Source organism: Bombus pascuorum, chromosome 13 (genome assembly GCF_905332965.1).
Source record: "Bombus pascuorum chromosome 13, iyBomPasc1.1, whole genome shotgun sequence".
Lineage (NCBI taxonomy): Eukaryota > Metazoa > Arthropoda > Insecta > Hymenoptera > Apidae > Bombus > Bombus pascuorum.
Window position 1 is genome coordinate 1,649,640 of NC_083500.1, and position 25,844 is coordinate 1,675,483.

The 25,844-nt window shown below is 36.6% G+C and overlaps 1 protein-coding gene and 1 long non-coding RNA gene across 3 annotated transcripts in view; one reads left to right on the plus strand and one right to left on the minus strand.

Annotated features, from left to right (window-relative positions):
- The window catches only part of LOC132913464 (zwei Ig domain protein zig-8), a 739,765-nt gene that overhangs the window by 362,922 nt on the left and 350,999 nt on the right, over positions 1 to 25,844 (minus strand). The window lies entirely within an intron of this gene.
- LOC132913115 (uncharacterized) lies at positions 20,997 to 25,147 on the plus strand. Its single transcript, XR_009659329.1, has 4 exons — positions 20,997 to 23,214; positions 23,298 to 23,705; positions 24,070 to 24,272; positions 24,960 to 25,147. It is a non-coding gene; the product is annotated as an uncharacterized LOC132913115 (long non-coding RNA).

Below are 25,844 nucleotides of genomic sequence, written 5' to 3' on the forward strand. Positions count from 1 at the left end.
TAATATAGTACTGTTAATAACATTTCTCTTTTTTGTTTCTGAATATAATTGTACGTTATACAGTACGTTATTATTATTGTTATTTCGTGTCTCTTCTTCAGAGTAGAAATATACTGTACAGTTGTGTAAGTAGACAATGGTAGAGGCTTTAAAAGTATGAACATCCGTGCGGTGCAAAATTGCGGAGCTCATCGTGGAAATTTGCAAAGAACTGCTCGCGTGCCTCTAATTGCACTAACTACCTTTTCGAGGGCAGATTTATGCAGTTTCCAGGTCGAGGTGCGAGTAATAATCAACAACTTTTACATGCTGTGGAAAGTCTCTCGAATACGTCCACCATAGCAATGCAATAAAATTCATCATAAGAGCACGTGAATATATAAAAAATTACATAAAATTCTGCTCAAATAATTTCTCGTGAGCATTAAATAAAATCCTCTACGTAATAAAATGAAATATTTGACGTTAAATCATTGTTGATTTCCTCATTAATATTTCATATACATATATTTTAAGAAAATATTTCTACAATTCTTCTTCATATTCTGCAGAATATTTCCTAAGTTTATTGTAAACATGTAAATTAATTTATTGTCAATGAGTTATACTAAAATCTGTAGGGACGATAAAACGGATGATTATTACGGAGGGTTGAACTATTATTTTATTGCTAGGTAAAAATAGACTCCGCTCGCACTCGCTGTGTAATGTAACATACAGGCACGCACACCCATGCACATCCCTTTTGACCTAAGCCTACGTGCCTTACAAGGACCACACGTGGTCACCAGCTCGTCATCATTCGCTGATCTTAAAATTAAACAGAAAACTATGGACGGTTGGTTATCATCATCGATAGCTCTGTTCCCTTAAATTGTTTATACTGTAACACTTATCTTAGTTTACATAACAACACTACAAATCTATGAAATCTAATTTAATTAAAAATCACATTCTTTCTTATCTCCTAGGGATTTAAATCAAACGCATTAATTAACTTTTGTATTACCGTTCATCTTTTATTTAACTTACCAGCTGTTGAATTAAAAAAATAGCGTCAAATATATTCAATTGCAAAAAAAAAGAACAAAAAATTGCGTAATAGATAACATTCTCATGGATCCGCAATATGCTTATTGTCAATAATCTACTAATCAAGTAAAGATCAACCAAATGTCGATGATAAATTGTAAAAAAAGCACAAACATCTAACGATCACCTAAAATAATTTTGCTATTATCCTCATAAAAGAATGGTATTTGTATCTACGTTATTCTATTTATCGTTCACATCAAGGCTAACCAGCCATCAAGGACAAATTTTGTAAAAGCACCAAAAATTCTCCACGATCCGCTACATTTCGTTGAAATGAACGGGTCGAAGAAACAAGGAACCTACACAACAACAACAAAAAGGAGAAATCCAACAAGACCCACATGATACCGCTCGTCGAGTTTCCAAAAAGAGCTAAAGAGACGTTAGGTGAAAAAGGGTGAAAAAAAAGACGTAGTGCACGGATGAAAAAAGAGTTGGTGGAGGTGGTAGAAAAAGAAGACGACGATGACGAGGGCTAGGTAAGCTTTGTAAGCAGCGGCAATGAGCTTACCTGAGGTACTTCTAGAATAGCAGTGAAAAAGAGTGAGACCTAGCGGTGGCAGGAGAAAAAACGCTGAAAGGGTGGCTGCTCTTTTGTCGCCTGCCGTGGAAACCGCCGACACCCGGCGTCGCGACGTTGCCCGTCGTTACCGACGATGCTAATATCTCCAGCAGAACATTAAGGTTTATTAGAAGCGAGCCTTCGTGCAAGCGAGCAGTTTCTCTTCTCCCTTTTCGTTGCGCGTTTCTTCTTGCTCTTTTTACAGCACACGTGGACGTGGTTTCTTCTTTAATGGTTGCCTTCTAATCGTGCCTTCCTTCCAGACTTAATTGCGGGAAGCATTGCAGTTCGATGAAGGAACAAAAGTTTATCTTTTTTTCTTTCTCTGTTTTTTGGTTATTTTATTAGATCGTGTAATAAGTTCATTCGCTTCTCCGTGTCACATTACAAGGAATATTCTACCGAAACGCGTTGAGTATAAAAAATATTCGCACATACGGTGGCTACAAAGGTGGATGCATGAAATTTAATAAACAATTCTTACATACATTTGGCAGGAATTGAAAATTAATTGAAAAGAGAATAAGATATGTGTAAATACAAATTAACGGCCAGAAGCATAGGTAAATCCGTAGGTAAGTTGTTTTGTTAAGGCATGTATTCACTTTTGATTCCCCTTGTATAATAGAAGCACGATCAGTGATGAAGTTTGCGAACTACCTTCACTTGCTACGTGAAGCATTTTCCAATATGTAGTTGTCTACTATACTAATCGCTTGCTTAACAAGTCAACAACAGTAAATCTTCGAGAAATTCAAAACCTCAACTTACCGTCCCTTCCACTAGAATCCTGAAATTTTGAGCGCTGCTAGCGAGAACCGGGTGTCAAAATTATACGGAAAACACGGATCCTAGCGTACGAGGTTATCGGCAAAATTTGAAAGCTGTGTAAACACAAGAACCATGATTACGTTCACAGGCAAGAAGCATTTTGACCAGGCAGATATGCGTTAAATTACATCGTTATGCAAATTGAACGATGTTGCCAGTTCTCGAGTCGACTGAATTGCTCGACCGGCAAATCCGATTAACCCCCTCACCCTCGCGCCCCTTCGCGCCTCTTATAATAATGACACTCGTCTTCCACTTCGCAACCTAATTTCAGTGATTCAGCCTGCTGTATCTTCCTCGGACGATGAAGATTCCCTACCGAATAATTAGCAACGATGCAGTTCTTAGTGGCCGCCTTTTTCCTTCAGAATTTCGCGTTTAATTAATTGCCGGTCGTTTAACGTTTCACTTTTTCGCGTTTCGTCGATCATCTCGCTTATTTTCTGTCGTTACGAGATGATTGCAGGGATTCTGTTGCGATTATCAGGGAAGCAATAAGAGAGGATAAAAAATGGGAGTAGTTTCGAGTGTTAGAGGGAAGCGGACGAAGAAAGGTATTCGAATTCGCCAGTTGAAAAAGGCTAAAATTGGTTTTTAACGCGGAGGCTCGATCATGCAAGCAGCTAATTACCGTAGAATCTTTATTATCCGAATTTCTACTCTTTGGATTATCTACTTGAGTTTCTGCACATTTCTACTTAAATACGTATACAAATATTGAATGTAAGTTAAAACGTATTAAATTTAAGTTATTGGCGATGCTTTCAACAATTCAGTGTATCTACGAAACAAAAACACGAGGAAAGGATATCCAACGTAGTTTTAGTAACATTGAAACGCTTTCAAACGAAATACGGCGTGTCTTATAGAGATAAACACTTAGGTGTGTTTCATACAGATACGTGTACAAAAGGGGCACCATGTATGCCGGACATTGTGGAAAATAAATTTCCCGCGTGATTGCACTGTCGGCAACTAACAATAGAGAAGCATATTCTCCTACAGGGCGTTAAGTTGTATCATTGCAGTATGCGTCTAATTGCACGCAATTCCTATTACAACTGTCGAGTGCATAAACACGGTTGGTTAGCTGCTGATGGAAGTTAAACGTGGCAAATAATCGATTTCGGTCAGGTTGCGCGATATCGGTGTAAATTACACGAATAATCCACGATACGATAACGTATCAACATTTGCCGGCTACGCCAACGAAACGAAGCATCAGGAGAGCAATCAACTCTGACGATTCGTCTTGAAGACCATCGCGAATGACTCGTTCTTATCAAATTAACTTCAATATAACGTTCATTGTTATCTATTTCCGTAAACTCTAAAATCTGTCCTAACAAAAATCATAAATTGCACAGCAATAGCGTTGCAAACGTGCGGAAAGAGCCGCAACTGTTTATTGGTCTCTATTTTCTTTCGGATAAATCGAGGAACGCGCGGTACCAATAAACTACTCCGCTGGTAACTTCCGACTGGACTGTGATCGAACTTGGCCTCGTCAGTGGAACCTCATTGTGAACTCCCCTTAAAGTCACGCCGATCTCTCCGGACTCCATTGGACATTGTTAAACTTCGAAACGTAATAAATCCGGCTTACTGACGTTTGATATACGAGCAGCTGCTGGTACTCACGATTCGGACAAGCACCTTCGAGTATTTAAGCCAGCTATTCATGTGGCTTCGAGCTATCTAAGCTGAGCTACTTCGTTTTTCATTTGAAATTGGGAATTTTAAAATTTAGTTCAAATATAGAAAAATGATAGAGAGGCACGAAACTTTATTTTATTTTTCGTAGAAGCTGCTCGGTGACGAAGACTTCGTGTCAAATTCATATTTGATGCTACGTAATTTGAAACTTTCCCAATAATGAAATTTCAAATTCTTCCTGTACAGAGGTCTCTTTCGTCTCGTTATTTTATTGACTCGTCTAATAATACTATGACTTCTTCGATTTTTAAACGAATATAACTCGGCGAGTCGTTATTAATACCGTTCTATATCTAACTATATCAACTAGTGACGCAATTCACTGGTGAACTACTTTTTCAAATGTAAAGTCTGTTCTATTAATTCTTAGCGTATATTGTAAAAAGAGCTTTATTCTATTCAGAAAGGACTGTTAAAAATAAACGTATGCATGGTAATTACACTCATGTTACATTCATTTATTCGGCTACACTTTTATTTGAATAACGAACAATGAAGCACGAATTTTTATAAAAGGACATTTGACATCATTCAGTCCTCAAAATCTGGAGAAAAAAAAATAGTCTGAGGTATGTAGCGAAAATGAAAGAACACGCGAGAATTGCCTCTGAAACCAGAACAACTCAACATCGAGAAATCTAGAAGACCGTGGTGATTCTTAATTCAAACAAGAAGAATCGTGTTTCATCGATATCGAGCCTATCATACGTTCGGTAACCACTCCTTCTTTCGTTTTTCTGTTCAGTATCAAACGATCGCATCGATGTATCAAGGATTCGGAGGTCGATGAAACCGGAGGTTGAAAATCGATTAAAGAGTTTAGGATGGCGAGTATGCGATCCAACGGCCACGAACGATGCCGAGCATTTTTCTTCGTACTGCCGCAACCCGAGTGGGCACTCTTAACCCAGATAGTCGGGCAACATTCCAAATTTTACGACGTGCAAGCGTGTATGATATAAACGCCCCCTCAGCCTGTTGTCGAGGGTGGCAGCCGCCGCCGCTGCTACGAGTACGTCGCTTTTTGAATCGACTCCCTTCTACGTATTTACTGGCTTGGATATTTTATACGTCGCGTCCGGATCGAGACGAATTTTTACGGCAGACCGGCTCCTCTTCATTGCTGCTTCCTGTTTCTGAATCGTTTTTCCGCTGTGCTCTCGCTAGTTTTACAATCCGTTCTTACGCTAGCAGTTAGGTACGAAAAACGGGAGTATAAAAGAGCGAAGATAAAGCATACTTTGCTTGGTAGTGTCTGTGTTGCTTGTTGCGGAAATATTTTGCACAGAAGCGCAGTTATTATGTTGTTTTGTGGCTAAGTATTCGTTGTTGGAGGATACCTCGATTCTACATTACCACGCGTTAAATTAATTTTCTTGCTTCTTTGGTTTTTATCAACTTTTTAGACGGTTTGCAAGGTTTTTAGCGGAGTTGCTGAATTTTAATCTTCCGTTGTTCGAGAATCTTTCCATTTTACGTTACGATGTAGGTATTATAATTTAATCTTTTGGTGCATAAATTATCAAAAGATGCGCGAAACGTTTTGTAGCTACTGTATATTTACTGTATATATACTATACAGAAGTTTTTTAATGTAGATGATAGATTTTTGATCCTTTGAAATCCGAATAGATCTGAGAATCCATAATGTTATCAGTCTGTGATCTGGAAAGCCTTAACTTCCTTTCCTCCAAATTTGAGGACACTCAGGGAAGTCTATTTATCAAATATATGAGGATCGTAGATTTACGGGTTTCCAGTTGTATGAAGCAATGGAGATTAAATTGTGCTCGTTCTACTTTACGGTTAGTTATAGTAGGGTATAAATAGTAAGTGATATTGTATTACATGTTGTTTCCCCTATGTCAATATCAGGTATGTGCGATTTGGTAAATTACGGAAATTCACAATCGAATGTAGAATGTAATCAGATTATTCTACAGGCCATAAATCAAGCTTAGAGTATAATCACTAATCGCCTTTCCTACACTACGTGTGTATTCATCGTTTCAGTATAAATTAAGTGAAAAAACGAGTAAATTTGCAGTTGAAACAGTAGCTTCAAATGGAAATAGGAATTATATGGAAACATTTCACAGTTTAGTATTTAGGATCATTTTAATGCAATTTACTCTGAAGATAAATCAGAGTGTTCGAAGTCTGAGATAGAGTAATCGCTCTTTTATAATAGTTTTACGAGAATTCGATCAAAAGAGAATGAGGAAAAATTTCGTTTTTGTTACTTTCTTGTACCAGAAGAAGTCAGCTGAGAATGCAGTTAAGGGGGAAGTGAATAGTTTTTTAAATCAAAAGCCCAAAGTTCTTTTGGAAGCATTAGAGGCTACTTCAAACACGCTTCAAGTTAACTTTGGAGGACTTCACTCAATACGGTTCATATACTCCATTGTTCAATACTTCTTTCAGATTCTCAAAGCAATAGACTCTTTCAAATTTTTACATCGAGTAACCCATAAATGACTACTTTAATTAGTCACTCGTTAAGAATTCAACGTTCTAATTTACATGTTTCCTTTAATAATATTGTAGAAATCTCCATCTGTATGTTATTAGAATCGAACGTTTACTACAAATTATACGACCAAACAGCGATTTAACAAATTTACGCGTTGCTTTTAAAAAGCTTAAACAAATTCAAATCTATTTCATCTATTTCATGTTTGATCTCTATTTCATCTTTTATTTTTTATTTTAGATTCGAGGAATTAAATTAAATAGACTGCTGTACTGTCAAGCCATTCCGTACAAATGATAATAAAAACAAAGGATGAAGAGCGTGGACGTATAGTTCATCATTCATGCCACATTACAATAATTCCCTTCTATTATAACTCAATACATGGCCTATCATAATTCACTTCATACAACTCATCCACCACCGAGCGAACCTATCAAAACACCTAATGGGTTTCTCCGAATTTCACGGTCAACGATAACCACGACGCATCGAAATTTCGAGTGTCTCAACCAGTCGAGAACAATTTATGATAGCATTGTTCCACGAGCTGGTGACTAATGTTACTGAGCTAATGGTTGTTAGATCAGACGCAATACAGCGACTACGAGAAGTATTACAGAAAAACCATTTTCTTATTTTCCAATGAAATTACATATATTTACTATACATTTCGTTTTCATAGTATCAAAGGAATGCACTAATTGATTTGTTCCACGGTATCGAATCAATTAATCCGTAAATGTTGTAACAAATAAAACAGTGTGTCGCTACTTTTCGTAGTCACCGTATCTGTTACTCTTATAGAAAGAAGACTAAAAAGAAAACATCCCACTAACCTCACTAAAGAAATAAAATAGTCAAACTCGAAGATGGTATCCCGCTGGGGGTAGTCATCCACATGTTATTTAGCAATTAAGCTTGAAAAATTTACCAAATGTCCAGCTGGACAAATTGTAAAGTACAAATTAAATAATAAAAAGACCGTATCTGTTACATCATTTTATTTTACAACGATAGAAACTGAAACGACCAAAGTTGTTACGTAAATTTATCATCTTTCTACCCGGTGTTAAGCGGTTGAAATTGGTCCAGGTTTTATTTTGAAACTAAATTGATAGCTCCATTTTACCTCAGGCAATCATAGAGACAGGACACGCAAATATAGGAGAGCCAGAGGTGAAAAATATCGTAAGTCGTAATTTCCATACTCGATTTCCAATTCGGCGAGAAGTCGTCAAACGGCGAAAGAACATTCGTTTGCGCTTTTCACTCTACTAAATTTTAGCAAACCGGAGGAAGAAGGAGGATCCGGCCGCTTGGTCTAAACACACAATAATATTAAGCTAATTTATAGGTCACGAAACCTGGAACTAGAAACACCGCCTCTAGAATAAAATTCTTTTTCCTCGATGCTTTCACCAATAAATTGTTCCGAGAATGAAAAACGAAGACAGAATTGCCTCCGAATCCTCGCAGCGGCGCATTCCACGGCGTTCATAAATTGCCGGTGCATCAAGGCGGACGAGCGCAGTACGCGTCCGCGAGCTATGATATGCGGCGTGTCCGTGTTTCTAAGTTGCCGCAATTCCAACGAAGCAAAGTGAATTTATACGGCGGGATGCAAACCGTACGGTCGCTGAGTTATTCGACTCATGGGACTACCGCGAAATCCTGATGCGGGTCCACGGAACAATCGTTGCTGATGATAATCACCTCGTTGTTCGCCGGACTGACAATGAACCGGGCAAAATCGCGAGACGAAAAACCGAGAGTAGATTCGTTCGACGGGATCCAAGAAAATTCACCCCGGGGGCAAATCCGAGCGAGCCGCAAAATACCGGCGACGAGTTCGCGGAAGTTCGTTTAAGTTTAGATGCTAATGGCCGAAGCTGAAATCCGGACACACGGTTCCGCGGTAGAAAAGCACGGAAGATTGTTGAAGCGAGATGGTGAAATAAAATGAATGAATTAGATCGTGTTGGACATTGCACTATAAGCTGGACTGCCATTGTATTATAAATTAGTCTGCTTTATTTTTAGTTTCATCATTTGATTGTTAATTTAATTTACATTTTATCTTCGTTTACTGTCTTGCTTGTATAAAATCTATGTCTAGAACATATCAGTAACTTAACATAGGACAACAATTTTTCACCTTTCTTCCAGTAACATTGATAATTTTCAATGTTTTTTATTAATTTTGGAGCGTATCTGATAGACACTGAGACTTAATAAGAAAAAAAAATGGAAATTTTCAAAGGCATAATTAGGCGTAAAAGATAGAATAAAAAACACACATTCTCATTTACGTTAGCAAAAAATTATCTCCTCTTTCTATTTGAAAAATAAATTTTCTATCCCTAGTTTGTAGAATCTCTTTCATTTAGTATTTGTTCAAAATTCTTCCGGAATCTTGGAAATCATCTTTGTCATGTTCTTACATCTAAAACTTTTGAATAAATCGAACTGATATTTCCAATTTTCTTTTTATTAAGATTATAAAAGTATCATAAATGTTCTGAATTTGATCCTTTGATCTTCGTAGATGGTATTTTCCAGGAGTGAACGGAACACAAATTCGTTGGTTGCTTCTGAGGAACAGAAATAATAGCGTTACACAGGCCATCTTACCTTAGGTAATGGTGTTGTTATTAAGCTACAAGTGGTTTCGTTCGGGTATCTCGTACGTTTTAGTAGAATACCAAACGAGATTGTAATTATCAAGCAGATGAACGCGGCGTGTTAGCGGATAATAATCGATGTTCCCTCTTGATAGCGACGGGGCACGTGTGCCGGCTTGTATTCACCCTACATAACCAGAGGTATTCTAATCATAAACACGATTATGCTCTCGCACGACACGCGCCGCAACTCTGAAAGTTTCACGATAATTACTCGCTTCGACGGGATCGTCGGCACCGTTATCACCAGTGCAAATATCAAGAGAGTAATTACGGGATATGTAAATGTCGCTGGATCCTTCGCATAATCTGTGAGAGTCGCGTTTATTAACCTGTGGGATAGATGAAATCGAAACAATGGTCGTTTCTGAGGATAAGTTTAAGCTGTTATTTATACAGACTGTGCCAGAAATTATGACGCTTTTGTAACCACTTGTATATGTTAGCAAACGTTATTGTTAAGGCTCGCTAATTATAATTTGTTGTCTTGCCGAATAATGTAAAGTTTGTGGCTCTACAGTTTCCAAGGATCACTGAAGAGTTTTTACACGTATCAGAATATTTTAATTTCGAAATTCGCAGTAGCAATTCCGATAATTCGATGAGGTTTTGAATTTTCCAAAGACGCATGGTCGTGATAAATCTCGATCGACAGTTCGAATGGGCCAAAGAGAACTTCTCTTGGCCCGATTTGTATTCCATTATCCTAACCAGACTGGTCCCTAAATTTTCCAGCCTTTCAGCGCTGAGAGAGTTCTTTAAAAATTTTAATATAGCAGACCCTCTCTTAATTGAACTGCCATTATCTCGATATCTCACTGTGCGAATCTAACAATGGATCCAGGTGGATATATAGTACTTACTATAGTACAAGGGATATATAGTACTTTGATGTCACTAACACCAATGGGTTGGATTATAATAATTAAATACGATAGATTGATGATAGTAAAAGAGTAAGTTCATTAGCAAAAAAGTTTGATATAGATCTATAAAACGAATAGAATATTGCAGTAGCGCGGTAGAAATTTTCTGTTACAGACAAAGGATTCCCAACGGGTTACAGAACATTGGAGTTCTCGCTGGCACATCGTGGACACGCTTTAAGTTATTTTGACGTTAAGCAGCTTAAGGAAGCGGCTAGCATAGATTACATTCCCCATAAGACACAGACTTAACTATTTCACCGACTATTTGCTTGTGCATATCCTAAATTGAAATTTCACGCACTGACATATTAGTTTAGATATTAAGCCACGGCTTACGGCTGACTTTGTCATGAAAAGCCTTGTTAGCAAAAACCAACGGCGATGTGTACAATCAAATAAAAGTTTTTATCACGGAGATCCGTAGAAACTTGACAGAAATGATATGCAATGTATATATATGAATAAAGAATAATCGATCTATGAATCGACCTATGAAATGGATGATTCATACGCGGGGTAAAAAAGTTGATCTTGACTAGTGCGATTTCAATTTCAATCGAACAATAACACGAAACTCAACGTGAAAATTCTGGCCACATTTTCTACAAGCGTTTTAATATTTTCGTCAGCTGTCGTATGTAGGCAAAATAGAATTATTGGTTCAAATATGTGAAATCAACGTAAAATTTTCATCTCAGATGGAAAATCCGGCTGCATTTTTTACATCTCACGCAACGAGAACCACATTTTGACGAAAAAGGGCCCCAGTCACCTTATCAACACTCGGCATTTAATTTTGTTCATTACTATCGCGCGGAATGGCAAAAGTCACGGTCGATGAAGGGCCAGCCAGGCAGCCAGGCAGCTGGCCAGGCCATGCAACCGGAGCCAGCCGACCGGTGAATTCTAATTGTTCGCCGATTCGAACCGGCATCACTTGAATTTCTCGAATTCGCGGATCGTTCTTCGGTCGGCGCATAGATCGCCGCTAGAACAAAAGAGGCAGCACGTGCTTCCGGTGAACAATATATGACCGGTTATAAGCAACGTAACAGTCGGTAAGCGCATTCTACCGCGGCCAGAGCTTTCGCCTCGCTGAACAGTCGTCCATGTATTAATTATCTCGTTATACGACACATTCCCGCCCCAGGCCTGTAATTTATGCAACCTATTTCGACCGTTTCGCACTCGCCACGCTTGTTGCTAGCCGCTACTCGCGATTTTGCCTCGTCACGGCTTACTGCAAACAATTTTTCCAACGCTAGATACGTTTTTCGTGGAAAAATCTCGAATCTGGCACTGCATTATCGCGTCGAGTATTCGTTGTTATGAAGCAAACCAGTCGGTTGTTTTCGCGAGAGACGTGATAAATGAAATTCACATTGTTACGTAAATGTAGCTTTCCATCGTCGTTCGTAGCGCTTTTTCAGTGCATTTAGTTTTTTGTAATTGTATGCGGATAAAAGTACTGGGCGATTTGGTAAAAGTGTACGGGGAACATGCAGCGGAAAGCTAAAGTGTGAAAATAATCTCTTTCAGGAGGGAATATCCATCGGTTTGTAGGAAAAAATTTCTTTTATCAATTATTTTTAACGGATATAAATTTTTTCCTAACGTTTTTATAAAAAATATACAACGCTCGTAAAGTAAGATTTATCACATTGAAAACAGATACATTTACCGTCTAGTTAATTAACAGCATGTTACGGTACAATGTTAATTTTCATTTATTGAAATTTCGAGTTATTTTATTAACATTATCTTATAATAAAGATAAATTACGTTATACTCGTTATAGATATACATGCTATAGATAAAACAAATAAGCTTATTTGTATTCATTCTTAATTACGTGAATGTAAAAAACTGTTTAATGAAGATGCATAACTGAGAGATTCTAGTTACCAAATCAAATGATCAGATTTCTAAAATTTGCAGCAAGTTTTGCTCTACTTCCTTCAAAGTGATGCATCGCTAATTATAATAATTTGTTAATTTTAATATTCTTCTGTCCCGTTGGTTTCTTTCAAATTCAACAGATTTTAAATTAGCCTAATGAATTTAATAGAGCTTGCTTGTCTTGTACGAAGAGAAAATGCAAATATTTTTCAACCTCGCAAACCTTGTTATCGGCTCGAAGGGTTCGAAAATTTCAGTGTGTTAAATCTGACCATAGTCCATCGCTTCGTATCAAGCCTAATTAGTATTTCAAGAACATTGTGGTACTTAAACATCCCTGTCGTTAACGCTTATTAATTTCCACAAGGTACATAATAACTTACAAGCTGTGTTCTTTAGGTTTAACACTAGTGTTGGGTTAAAGTTCATAAAATAGCCAAATGATGGGTTTAGATATTGTCTCTGGTTAAATTACATACTTTTCCTAAACTATTTTGTAATATTTACTCTTTAATATTTTGCAGTATTTTATATTTCACCACATAATTTTTAATTTATAATTTCTATATATATATATAATTTTATATTCTGAAATATATAATCCAGATTTCAATAAAACGCAATACATTAAGCTATAATAATTTTCCTAAAATCTGTTCTATGTTTCGTTTTCTTTATCCTTTAAATCAACTGTCAATAAGAACCAACAGTGCCACTTATTAAATTACACCCACAAACGGAATTCATTCTCAAATGCAAATTTAAAATTTTTCCACGTACATTCAAAATCCCGTTTAAAAATCTCATCGTTAGAAATAACCAAGTGTGAGCAAAACAAAATCAACAACGTAAACAGACCTATAGTAAACAGCTGGGACTCGACGTATTATGCTGAAAAATATTCTCTTAACATCGGTGGATGGAACAGAGGCAACGGTGGAACGGAAAAAGGAAAAAGCAGAAGCCGTGGCCGTTGCGGCAAACAATAATTAAAACGACGAACGATGTAGCCTGTTTGCTTGGCATTCGACTATTTCATTGCAGAAGAACCTTCAAATATTTATCGGACATCCCGTTACGCGTCGCGCGTAGTGGAATTTGGTCTCGTAATTTATGCAGGCCATTCACGCTCCTGCCTTTTACAATTCCAATAATCCTAGGATCCGTTCAAATATATTTTAAACATACCCCATTATCATCGAAATTCGCGTAATGAATGTTAATACTAAATTTGATAATTACGCATTATCAATTTTGCTGATTTTCCACAATTTGGAATATTTCACACGAGTATTTTTTTTTGCAAATGTTTTATATATTAATATATTCTGGCAACAAAATTCCGATCATATTACATAATATTACGAATACATTAGAAATATTCGTGTAGTTATTCCTAAAATATATTCTCTATGAATTTCAATTTTCAAAAATTGTACTGACCTAAAGATTTATTATATATATATATATAATATATATATACAACAATATATAATATAATATATACAATATATAATATATAACTACATATATAATATATAATATATATATAAACGTATATTTCCAAAAGAACATAAATTTGATATCGCATACTCTCATGAAAAGTAATCAACAATTTATCAATGCAACCTCGTTGCAGCATCGACCAAACTCAGCGCAAGTCTCTGAACTTTAAAACTCAATCGCTTCCTACGAACTCCAGTTCCCATCTCCCATCTCCATCAACTGACTAATTCAATTAACATGACTCCCCTCTAAAATTCATCATTTTTCGTCTTCATTAGCATTGGATGCCTCCCTATGGGTCCAACGGAAGACATCGGGAAATTCAAAGTCGCGGCCGTGTCGTGTAATCAGGTCACCGATCCGTTCGCCGCGTTTCAAAGCGATATGCCGTTTAACGTGGCAATTAGTCGAGTTTACATTTTTAATTGATCGCTTAACTTCTGCCAGGCGTCTGCAAAGGCAATCAACTGCACAAACAAGCGGCACCGAACGAAACGGCACAGGGCAAGTTCGCCGAGACGACGACGACGACATCGGCTTCGCTCCACTTTCGTTCCCGAAGGTGTCGCATCGAGGCGGCCGTGTAAACAGGGATTTTCGGATTCCAGAATTACTAGCAGGCTGTTCGTAAAATATTTAGAGTAGTCGCTCACCGTTCTGCCGTTCCGAAATCGGAAAAGCGACTTTGTTCCTCTTATCGTCTTGCTTTTTGTTCCATTCTACAGAATGGATCGCGAGATTACCGTTGGCCTCGAAGGAGTTAGAAGAAAGTATACTGTCATTCGTAGCTATCGGTATACTTTACATTTCTAGAAACACCTACAGTACACGAATTTTATAAAAGCATGCAAATTAATGATTTCTTTTTCTGTCAAGCGTTTGAAATTTCACTCGTACAATTTCACTGTAATGTACTTACACAGACAGACTAACTAAAGAAGAGCGGAATATTTTTTTCGACAGAGGTTACGCAAGTAGAATAAAGTATAATATTCGTGTGAACAAGGTGTGCGTAATTAGAGTAAAATACAAGGTATACATAAAAGATATATTACTACAGTATCGTATAGAATATGTGTATAATAGGAAGCACGTTCATATATTTATAGCAAAGGACATTGTCAAAAAGATAATCTTGGTGTGTAGCTTTAGCTGAAGGCTACAAGAAACAGCAATAGAAATCTCCTTACAACTCTTTTGTTTTTAAACCTTGTAACCCAAAACAAAATTTATATTCAAGGGCACAATAATATGGACCTCTCCTTATTTTGAATTTTTTCACTAAATTCTATTCTCTTCGTAACAGCGGTCTTCAGGTCACGGATATACAAAAGTAAAGATGTAGAGTCTTTCTTGAAGTAATTGCTTCCACGATATTCACTATCTTGCCTTTCAAAAATCAATTTAAAATATGCTATTATACATAGTTCTAATGATAATCAGCAATGTGATATTAAGAATGAAATCACCAAAGTTCAATTTATCCGAACGTAATTGAAGCATATAAAACATAGTTTGTCAAATATAAGCAAGTATTCGAATACTCTTGAATAGTAGCGTATTTCGACTTAAGCATTGCGGTCGAGAGTTTTGATTCTGTTGGAAGATTGATAGGCAATGGTGGGATTTTGGTGGACATTTGGGGAATGTTCTGTAGACGTTTGGTGTATGTGTCGGGCTGGAATTCTGCAGCTCTAAAGTTACGAAGCTTAGAGTTTCGAGATTCTAGAGTATCCGAGAATAGAGCTTAAATCGTTGGAAATTTTCAGTGTGGTAACTTCAAAGTTCAAAAGTACTATCTTTAGAGATGTACTAACCATTTCTTCAGATTTATACACTTTCACTTAAGTTGACTATCTAAATTACCTCCTACTATTGAAGATAAGAAAAGACCACTGAGAGAAATTTTCCGTAGTTTTAAGAATTGAATTCGGTAACGATTAAAAAAGAATTCCTTTCTTCAACATCGTCTGGAAAGTTATTCGTCGACATTTTCTTTTAAATCGATATTTGTTTTTCCACGATGCGACGTGGTCAACATCGAGAACAGTTTAACCATTTGATATCACGAATGATATTCGATTTGATTTATCGAACGTTAGAATTGGACAAATTTAATTATTATTTAAGTGGAGTGTAAATATCGAAGATAAATTCCAAAGGGTTTTTAACGTTCGAATTTTATTTCAGTAGTTCTCGTGGTAAGAAAGTTATAAAGTTTCGAGTTACGACGTGCTCGATCAAGCGCAACTTCAGCGGTTAGCGAAGTGTAAACGTGTCACTGAGTATATGACTCGTGGATAACTTATGATGTCAAACATTAAATATTTTCAGTGTCGCATATACGTAGAATGACTGACTTATTTTGCTACGACGTACTTATCAGTCTATTATTAATCATTCTGCAGTATATCGTTGTTGTAATAACATGAATAATAAATATTAATAATCTGCAATTTGTGTTGCGTATCACGTTCTTTGCCGCAATTTGGAAGAGCCCAAGCATAAGCTCGCAATCCAAATTAACGTCATGTGAGGTCATAGATCTAGTCGAGCTTCCCTTTTTCATTTAAGCTTATTGTAAATATAACTATACACGTCGATTTATACTTTATTTTTTATAGTTTTTTTTATAAAGTAAGTAATATTACTTACTTTGAAAACATAAGACAGTCATATTTAGGGGTAGTTGTAACTTGAGTTCCAGAACTTGTAAAGCTAATTTCACTCTTTGGATGTCGAACAAAGCATTATCACGCAATATGGTTAATGGTAACTGTGTGTGCATGAGTATTTCGGATCGTTAATTATGCGAACTCGAGCTAGAGATGAAGCTCTGCAGTGTTTAATCGTAATAATCAATTCACGAAAGAGCTTTCTATTAAACAAACTAAGGTTTTAACTATGGTTTTGGTTTCATTGTAAAATTTGAAAGAAGTCTTTTCCTTTCTTTAAATCCATTTCGATCACGTATTCTCAGAGATATCAGTCATAGCTTTCTTAAATATCTCGCTCAAATCTGTGAAAGCAGCTTTCGCTGTCGTGTCAGCAAGTTCACTCCTTCGAATTCCATACTAGGAGCGAATCCAGCATTAATTTTAACGTACAATCGTATAAGTTTTATCGTAGAATTCTAAATACGATTTTTCGATTTCACGAATATAGGAAACGAACTACTCGTTACGTTCATTATCGTATTTCATTAAATTTTATTCATCTTCCTTTCGTTTGGTTATTCACGACGTTGATTATTAAAAAAGGTAATGTGGCGTGTCACATAAAAGTTATCTCGTGTTAAGATATACCGCGCGATGTAATAAAATGTTGAGCCAAGCACTATGAGCAATTTACACTGACAAATCACGATAAAAGAGTAGCAAACGCATTGACAATATGTGTGAGAATCTTCCCGAAACATCGAACGTGTCGGCCAACTTCTCCGCAGAATTTGCAAACGATGGAAGAGCAAGCCAGCGAAAAATCGAGTAGCGTAAAGTTCGCAAAGTGAATTTTTATTGGCTGACTCGAAAGGAGGTAAGTTCGTGTTTTGGCTGTGTTCAAGGGGGAAACTGTCGCGGAGGGGAGTTTGCCTTGTGCGCGGTGCAGAGGTCTGAAATCGACATTCGATGCCGGAGAATCGTGGAATCGTGACGCCGAAGAATTAACGAGCCACTTGGAACGAGCCACGAATTATTTGTCCGTCCGCTAGCCTGAGAATCGTCGAGTACTACGGCTGAACAAAAACCAAGAGATGAAAAAGGAAAGAGAGTGGAGAGTATCGACTATCGATGACGTTTTAGAAACCTTGCCGGTATTAATTAGAGGCTGCTCGAATTATTATTTGGAGCTAATTTTTGTTCGCAACGAGCATGCTCTTAATGCTTGTAGATATCGGACGAGATATTCTGGATCGATTATTGACGTTTCCCTGACATCATTATAAAAATTAGACGTCTGTTAGAAATTATGTATCATTAAACAGTTTAAAGCAAGAAAATCCTGTGTGGAAAATGGATTAAAAACATAGCGTAGCACGTACCTACGTAAGACATTTTTTTGATAAATCGTCATCGAAAAATTTATTCGGTTTGTTTAAATATTTAAAAGAATGGGATAGAAAAGAGTAGTTTTTAAACTGTGTTAAACTTCTGTGTTAAAAAAATAATTAATACAGATGATTAAGTAACAAATAAATGCAAACAATGATAAAAACACGTTAGATTCACATTAAAAGTCTAGGATTAATGTGTAAAAATATTGTAATCCAATTATTGTTTTTAGTCAGAGCTTAGAGTTTTTGTTAAACAATAATTCTCCATTCCGGTCTAAACGATGTCATTTGATCAACTGCGACTGCGAGATTTTTGTGGTCAGTGTATCAAAAGTGGCGCCAGATACAAACTGGACAGCCAGATCTCTTTACACGGTTACGTTTCGAGCAGAAAGCGGAAAAACTGAAAGGAAGAGAGGGTGAGGAAAAGCTAAAATCCAACAGATTTCTACGTATCGAAATTCTTTTTCTCTTTTGTAGAAATGCCGAACGCGGCGTATGTGGCTGAGACTTGTAGGAAATCGACAAACGAACATTTGATGTTTTTAACATTTATAAATAGTCCACGGGATATCTATGCAAATTTACATTTTCGAGTATGTAATTAAAATAGTAGAACCTCGCTAGAAAATTGTTTTACTCAACGAGCATCATATGAAGCACTGCGTTTAGGACATTTTGCATATTTTTTCATATTACGTGCATTCTGCGCAATTTTACGCTTTCAAAATTTTCACAAATGCGTAAAAATCCGTACGCTGCCGATGATAAATGTCAACTATCCAAAGAAGCTAATATTCTATATAAATAAAAAATGACTCGCTTATTCATAAAGCTCTAGAGGAACGTAAGAAAAGCCGGAAACGAGAGAATTCAGCAAATTTGATGAGGAATGGCCCGGAAAATCTGTGGTGTTTTAATCACGCGCGCAGCGTAACAAGGCAAAGACGGGATGCTCGAGTTTCAAGCGGATCCGTTTGCATCACCAAAATAAAACAATCGTTCGCCAAATGCTTTTTTACACTATAGAATAACGGCGGAACAAGACGGAAAACGAGGCCAGGAACAGCCAACGACAGCTTTTATTATTCGCCAGCTGCAGTCGCTCAAGTTGCGCCCCCAAACCATCGGTGACTTTCATGACTGCATTATGCTGCGATGCAATATGTGCATCGAGAGTATGAGAACGTCGTAACGGCGGCGTATCTTAATACGCGTTATAAAATGAACTTTCAAACACGATTTCCGTTGTCCTGGTGTTTTTTATCTGATCCAAATTCAAGATAGAGCGCTGTCACGCTATTTTTGCCAACGCTGCAAAAAGCAACGCTCAGCGAAACGATAGAACTCGCTGGGACGACGATTAAACGTTACAATAGTAATTTTGTTTCTATTTTTGACAGTTTTCTGTAACGACCAGCCAATTTTTCGTTAGCGTTTTTCAAGCGTGGTTTCCAATTTCTGTTTTTGTTTTCTCGATTTCTTATAATATTTCTTTCTTTCTGTCTTCATTCTCTATCGCTCAGAAGTATTTTATTTTGATAACAAAGTTTGATCAACTTGGTTTCCTCGTTTCTATGATTCATGAAAAATCTCTAATAATAAATATATTTTTCACGGTGTCGTTCGCAATAGTTTCATGATAAATTGAAATGGAATGCAAACATTAAGAAGCAAACAATTTTAAACACATCTGATTTCCTATATTTTATTTAGATCGATTGCTTTCCCGCAACTGCTTTCGATCTGGTTACAGTCAATTGCGATTCCGCTATCTTTAAAAAGCAATTTCTTTGTAATTTTAGGGAAACCGATCAATAGCTGACGTTCGGCGATCCGAGACTCACGTTGATGTTTCTTTTATTGTAGAAATCGCAGGCGTTCATTTTGCGTTTCATTTTTACACCCGTCTCCTTTTTTTCTATTCTTTTCACAATATAATTGTTTGCAACACCCAGTTATTATATCGAGAATTTGATATTTCGTTGAAATTGGATCTGGAACCGTCAAAGAAACATAAAGAATAAAATTTATTATATCGAAAGATATCAAAAACTGCCCCTAACAATTTTTTATTTTTTTTCGGGAAAGCGAGAAAATAGTCTAGTATTTTTCATTTCTATTCGATAGATATTTGTTTTTTTTTTTTTTGTTCTTCTAACAATATAGCTGAGAAAGAAATAATTGTAGTTTCGATATCTTCAATTAAATTTTATATTTGTTACAAGAGATATTTTTGAAAAACTACAAAATGAAAAATATTTATTGTATAACGAGTAACGAGTAATACGTATCGTTTCCTGTGAGATTTCCCTGTCAAAATTGTCGAGACACAAAACAATTGGAGCTAAATACCTGATTGCAACTTGGCAAAGTTGTCTGACTAGATATGTACTTATCTACTTGTGTCTGAATATTCAAGTTAACACGAACTCTCCACAGTCATTACACATTTTCCCTCTTCCACCTGAATACAAACCTTCGCCCGTTTCCAGATTGTCTTCCCCTGATAAATTTTGGCACGGATACACAGCAGTATAAGTCTAATTTTTTCAGCAAAAAGGTTCAGTATAAGTCTAATTTTTTCAGCAAAATGGTTATTCTACGATTTCGTTGTAATTCGGGGGAATTTTCTTGTCGAAACTCTTCGTTATGAATAATGAATGTTCAAAGAAAAATTAAATTGTTCTAAGGCGACCATAATTTTGTACAATTTCTTTTACAATTAACGCTCTATATCTGCCTTATTTTTATCGTACGTTTTAATTGTAATTCGCTGTACATTATATATATGCTAAGAGTTTTAGCAGTAAATCAGTTTGCAAGGAAAAGTAGAATTCTCAAGTAGTCGACGAAATGGTTACAAGTTTTCGGAAATTTCTAACCTAGATAAAACAAAGTTCTTGCGAACCCTTCTCGCATGTAAACATATTATACAAGTAGAGTAACCATTATTTAAATTGTTTCAAGAATACTTATAGTGGCGTAGAGGAAGATCTTCTAAAAATATGTTGTTCCATAATTCACGGGCAGAGAATGTTTACGTATTTTTCAAGTCGTTAGTATCGATCGCCGTACTTCAAAGCTGACCCCAGTCAAGCTCTCAATACATCTTCCTTAAAATATATTATCTCACTGACGAATAAATTTTTTAAACCTGACTTGGCCGATTTACTCGATATTTATCGATTTGATTTTATCATCGAATATTAATTGACACGAACGAGAAAAATAAGAAATTTACACAAATGATTTTTTACAAGCAAAGTTCCCCAAAAGTTTAATTAGTTTTGAAAAAGCAATCGTTGCAAGTTACCTGTATCATTCTATTTTTTAATAGCTGAAATGATCGTCAGTCGGACGGAAATTTTGACGCGGAATAGAAAAAAAGAACAAGCGTTTTAATATCGATAAGGAAGGAGATTTAAAAATGTTTAGTTATATTTAAATAATTTCATACTTCCAATATTCTAATAATATAACATCTGACTAACTTGCTGCAGTATTCTGTTTAAAGAGGGAGAGACAGAGAGAGGGGAAGAGAGATACCCACTATTTCCAAGGAACGCAGTTTGAGCGGAAACGGAAGCCCTAAAATACAGATGTAGAATTATGGGAACCGATAGGATATCCATAAAATATCATTAACCAGCACGGTTATTGGAAACGTGAACGCAGTAGTAATTATAACCAGGAATCACGAGAATGTAATGGGAACAGACAATAACCGCGAGAGACTATTAATGCATTCTACTTAACAAAGTCTGAATTGGGTTCCGCTAAACGCATCTTGTCACAAACTTAAGTCCTACTGCGGATTCGTGCCGTGGAAATCAAATTTTAACACGTTGATTGCTATGTTTGCACAAACCCATCAAAAACTCAGATAACTTAACTAGTATCTAGTATTCTATTCTAAAGATCTTGATCATAAAACATACTTTATGTCTTCTGTAAAAATAGATATCCTCATTACCATCAAATGAGATTAAGAAAAGTGTGCGTTTTTTGATATTCACTTTGATATCGTTTGATAGACGTATCGACGTCATTTTTTCTAACATACTTTTCAATAATCTAACGTGTGTTAGATATTATTAACAAGTATGTCATACTTAATCATTGAAGAATACATTAAGCAGCCATTTCTCACGAAATTAGAATATATATATATATATAGCTTGTCTGATTAATTAGTCCATACGAAACATTGTACGTCGCCATTTAAATTCGTTCCACAAACAAGCTATCGTTCCAACAAGAATCTCTATAATGAAGGAAAACTAGCGCAGTTCCCGAAGTAAAACTTTTACGCGCGGTACGTTTAATTCTGCATCTTTTCATTTCAATTGTCCTTCCGACCAAGTAATCTTCGTCGAGTAACTCCGATGAAACGTTAACACGCGGCTCTTCAAGCTATCTTCTCATACCATGTCTCGCGAGTGCTACTCTGTAGTTTCTGGCTGGATGGGTCGTTTATACGATTCGGAGTCGCGGATAAAAGACGAATCGAGCTGGTAGAGGGTTAAAGGAAGCGAAAAGGGAAGATAAGGCGAACAGATTGTCTGACGAAACGAGGAGAAAAAGGCAAGGTACGTCTCTCGATTATGCATGCTTTCCTGACGCAAGAACTGGGCTAATGGTTAGTATTCTAGAGAATTATCGTTGCAGACTAATTGCGCCCATGCTGGCTGTTGCCCAACTGCTCTCGCTGTGGAATGTTTCTATTCAGCGTCTCTTCGTGTGTCAATGAGGAAACACTTATATCAAGAAGTGCGATGTACACTGGATGTTAAAAGCAAGCATATGTTTGAGAGTTTAACGTTCTGTCAGCTGTATGTAATTTCCCTAAGTATCGAACAAGCTTAAGCAAATTGAATTTGAAATAAAAATAAGAAAGATAATTTCAAATAATGAATCATTTCAAATAGATATCTTGTTATTTTCATTTTAAAGATAACACGGGCAAAGTAATTTTATTCCTATTAAGAACAAAAAAGACACCCTGTACGTTCTTTATTAGACTACTCTGTAATTTGAAATCATACAAATAAAATAGAACATCGCTAAACGTCCGTCGTACTATTCGATAACTTGGCAAATCTCGGTCGTTCACACGAATCACCGTAATTCACCGCAATCCAGAAATCTACTCAAGGACGGTTCATCAAAGGTTTCGAGTCGCTTCAAACGAAACCGAAAGAGAGGATGACAAAAAGAATGAGCGAAACAGGCAGTCGTGTCGTGGACGAGTTCGCGAGCGTGTGTCAGTAGAAATCCACGTATCTGATACCTTTTTAATTAATTTCATATTCTCTCGTCTCTCTCTCTCTCTCATATATTCCATGGGCAAGAGAAAGAAGCACAGCCAGTGAAAGAGGGACAGCCATCCAAAGAGGCTTCGGCAATTCAGCTGGATGAGCAACGAGCTTAAAAGCTGACTCAGTCGTCCAACCAAGCAGACAGACGTGCGTGTACATGTATATACAGATACATGGAAAGAGACACAGATATACCGTACGAATACAAAGGATACAGGGTACGTATACAGGTGTGAACTACAGGAACACACAGAGTCAAGCAGGACACGTTTGCACGAGCGATTGTGAATTTCCACGAGACGGTTTGTCCTTTGAGCCTTGCTGCGTTGGCCGGCAAAGGGAAGATGAAGGAGCTCGTAATTTTCCGAGCTCCGCGTTTCAGCTCGCGCGGCTATTTTCTGCGGTTCACGCGTATTATGCAACCGACCCGGCTTGAACTGGCACGAGCTTACACGCCTCGCGTGTTTCCACTGTATTCTCTGTTTCGATTCTGTGTGAGTTCGCGCGAGTATGCGTTAGAGAGAGGGAGAGATCGCGCATTCAGGAACCTCTGATGAACGCGTGCATATTCAACGCGCGACTCAAAGGGTGCTTTTGCATTCCGTTACATGTGCCCGGGATGTATCAAGAATTTGGTGGTAAGATGATTTGTTGAACCTAGTTTTTACGTGGCGAGGATGAGTTGCTTATCGTAGACAATTTTTATTTGTATATTGCGTGTGTTATATGAAACGGATTCAAGTTTTCTTCATTGAAAGGAAGTTTATTCCTTATTCGTCGAAAAAAATCTCAAATTGTTCCATACAGAACACATATAATACATTCACGAGAGATATCCACAAGTGTTGGAATATTTTCGCGAGTCACCGTGTGTAATCGTTAAATTATCTCGTTCTCAGACCGTCGTAGCGAAAGCTCAAACTAGCTTTTTGATTCTTGCTACAATATAGGATAGAGGAGTGGAGAACAGTTCAATTTGAAATGTGACAGGCTACGTTACAGGAACTGAAACACCGAGGAACGGAGCAACGGAGAACTATACGCGGAAATTGCTGCGGGCACGTAACAAAATTTGTCAGGAGATGAGATTTTCAGCGAAGGCAGTTATGTACGCTGTAAGAATGAATGGCCGACCGGTGGAAAACGAGTTCTCGCGGTGCTAACAATAAGAGCCTGTCCGTTTTCCTGATGAAAGGGATTTCCAAGTAAGTTCTTAAATTTCCGCCCTGTGATCTGGTTCGCGCGATGGACGAACGGATCTGGCAGCGAACAGATCTTCTCCTTCGAAATCCAGTTGATAATTATTCAGTGTAAAAGCTTCGGGACCTTCTGGCGAAAACAGTCGATTGGAATCGATTCGAGAAGAAATCCCTTTTCCGACCGTGTCGGAATAAATCGTCGACCAGAAGTTAGATCTTCGTGGTGTGTTTTAATAGGTTCGAGTGGTAACTGTTTAAAGTTGAAGAGTATTGGATGTTCATTTAGGGAATGTAAAGCTAGCTTGATTACTTTGTGAAATAATTATCAATTAACTCATTGTCGTCTGTTTATGAGGAAATAATTAATTAAACTGGAACTAGGCTACCTGGCAAATTTAAATATTTCGTGTTTATTGATTAGAATATATATTGCTAATGATACCTAAGAATTTTCAATAACTGCTAATTCTAAATTAATCGTTTAATATAATATTCAATACCTCAAAAGTATCGATTAATTTCAAGTAATTATTATTTCGTGTGGTCCTTTTCACTTCTTCATTACTTCTCTTTCTATTATGTGTTTTAATTTACGTCTTTGATTTCGTATTTCCTCATACGTTTATTCTAAACATTCCATATACATACATTGTGCCTCCTATAACATTTAATTTAAGACTCTATCTATTTCAGCATTTCATACAGATGGATCCTCATAAACGGAATGCTATTACTTAGTAATAATCGAATACGTTATCGATAAAGCAGAAAAAATACTTGACCAATAGATATATTCAAAATTGTTGAGATTGAGGTTGATTGATTGAAGAACCAGTGGATGAATTTGTAATAGAGAAGTATATTGAAATGATTAAAGGTATAAGTATGATGTATAAGTTTATGCTGATTCAGATCCTTACTCTCTTAATGTTACAATATAATGGAATCAATAGGGAGCACGTTCATGTATTTATAGCAAAAGGACATTACCGAAAAAGTTAACCTTATAGCTTTAGCTAGAGGATGCAAGGAATATAAATAGACATCTCTTTATTAGTTCCTTTGTTTCTAGACATTGCAACCGAAAACATAATGTATATTCAAGGGTATAATATGCATCTCTTCTTACTTAGAATATTTCTGCGTAATAGCGATGTCCAGGTCAGGGATATACATAAATAAAGATTTTTTTTTATTTGGAAGTAGTTTACAATCAATTATCATTGAGAATTATAAGTAAATCATTCTGGCATGGTACTATAACGTGAATAAGTGATTATCGTATGTTTGATTCTAGCTGAATCTAATGTTTAAATCTAGAGGGAAATGTAGTTAACATGTAGTGAAACAAGTAATTAAGTAACTAGTGGATTTTGGCGGTTGTTAATTCTTATGTTATATCTATTACTGAATTTGGATATTTTTTCTTTAACTGTAGGTATCTTAAGGTCGTAATGTATTGTTTCGTTGGTAACATACCAAGGTGCATCTATTAAGGATCTTAGAGTTTCTTATTGGAATCGTTGAAGAATTTCTATGTTGGAATTACATAAATAAAGATGTAGAGTTTTTCTTGAA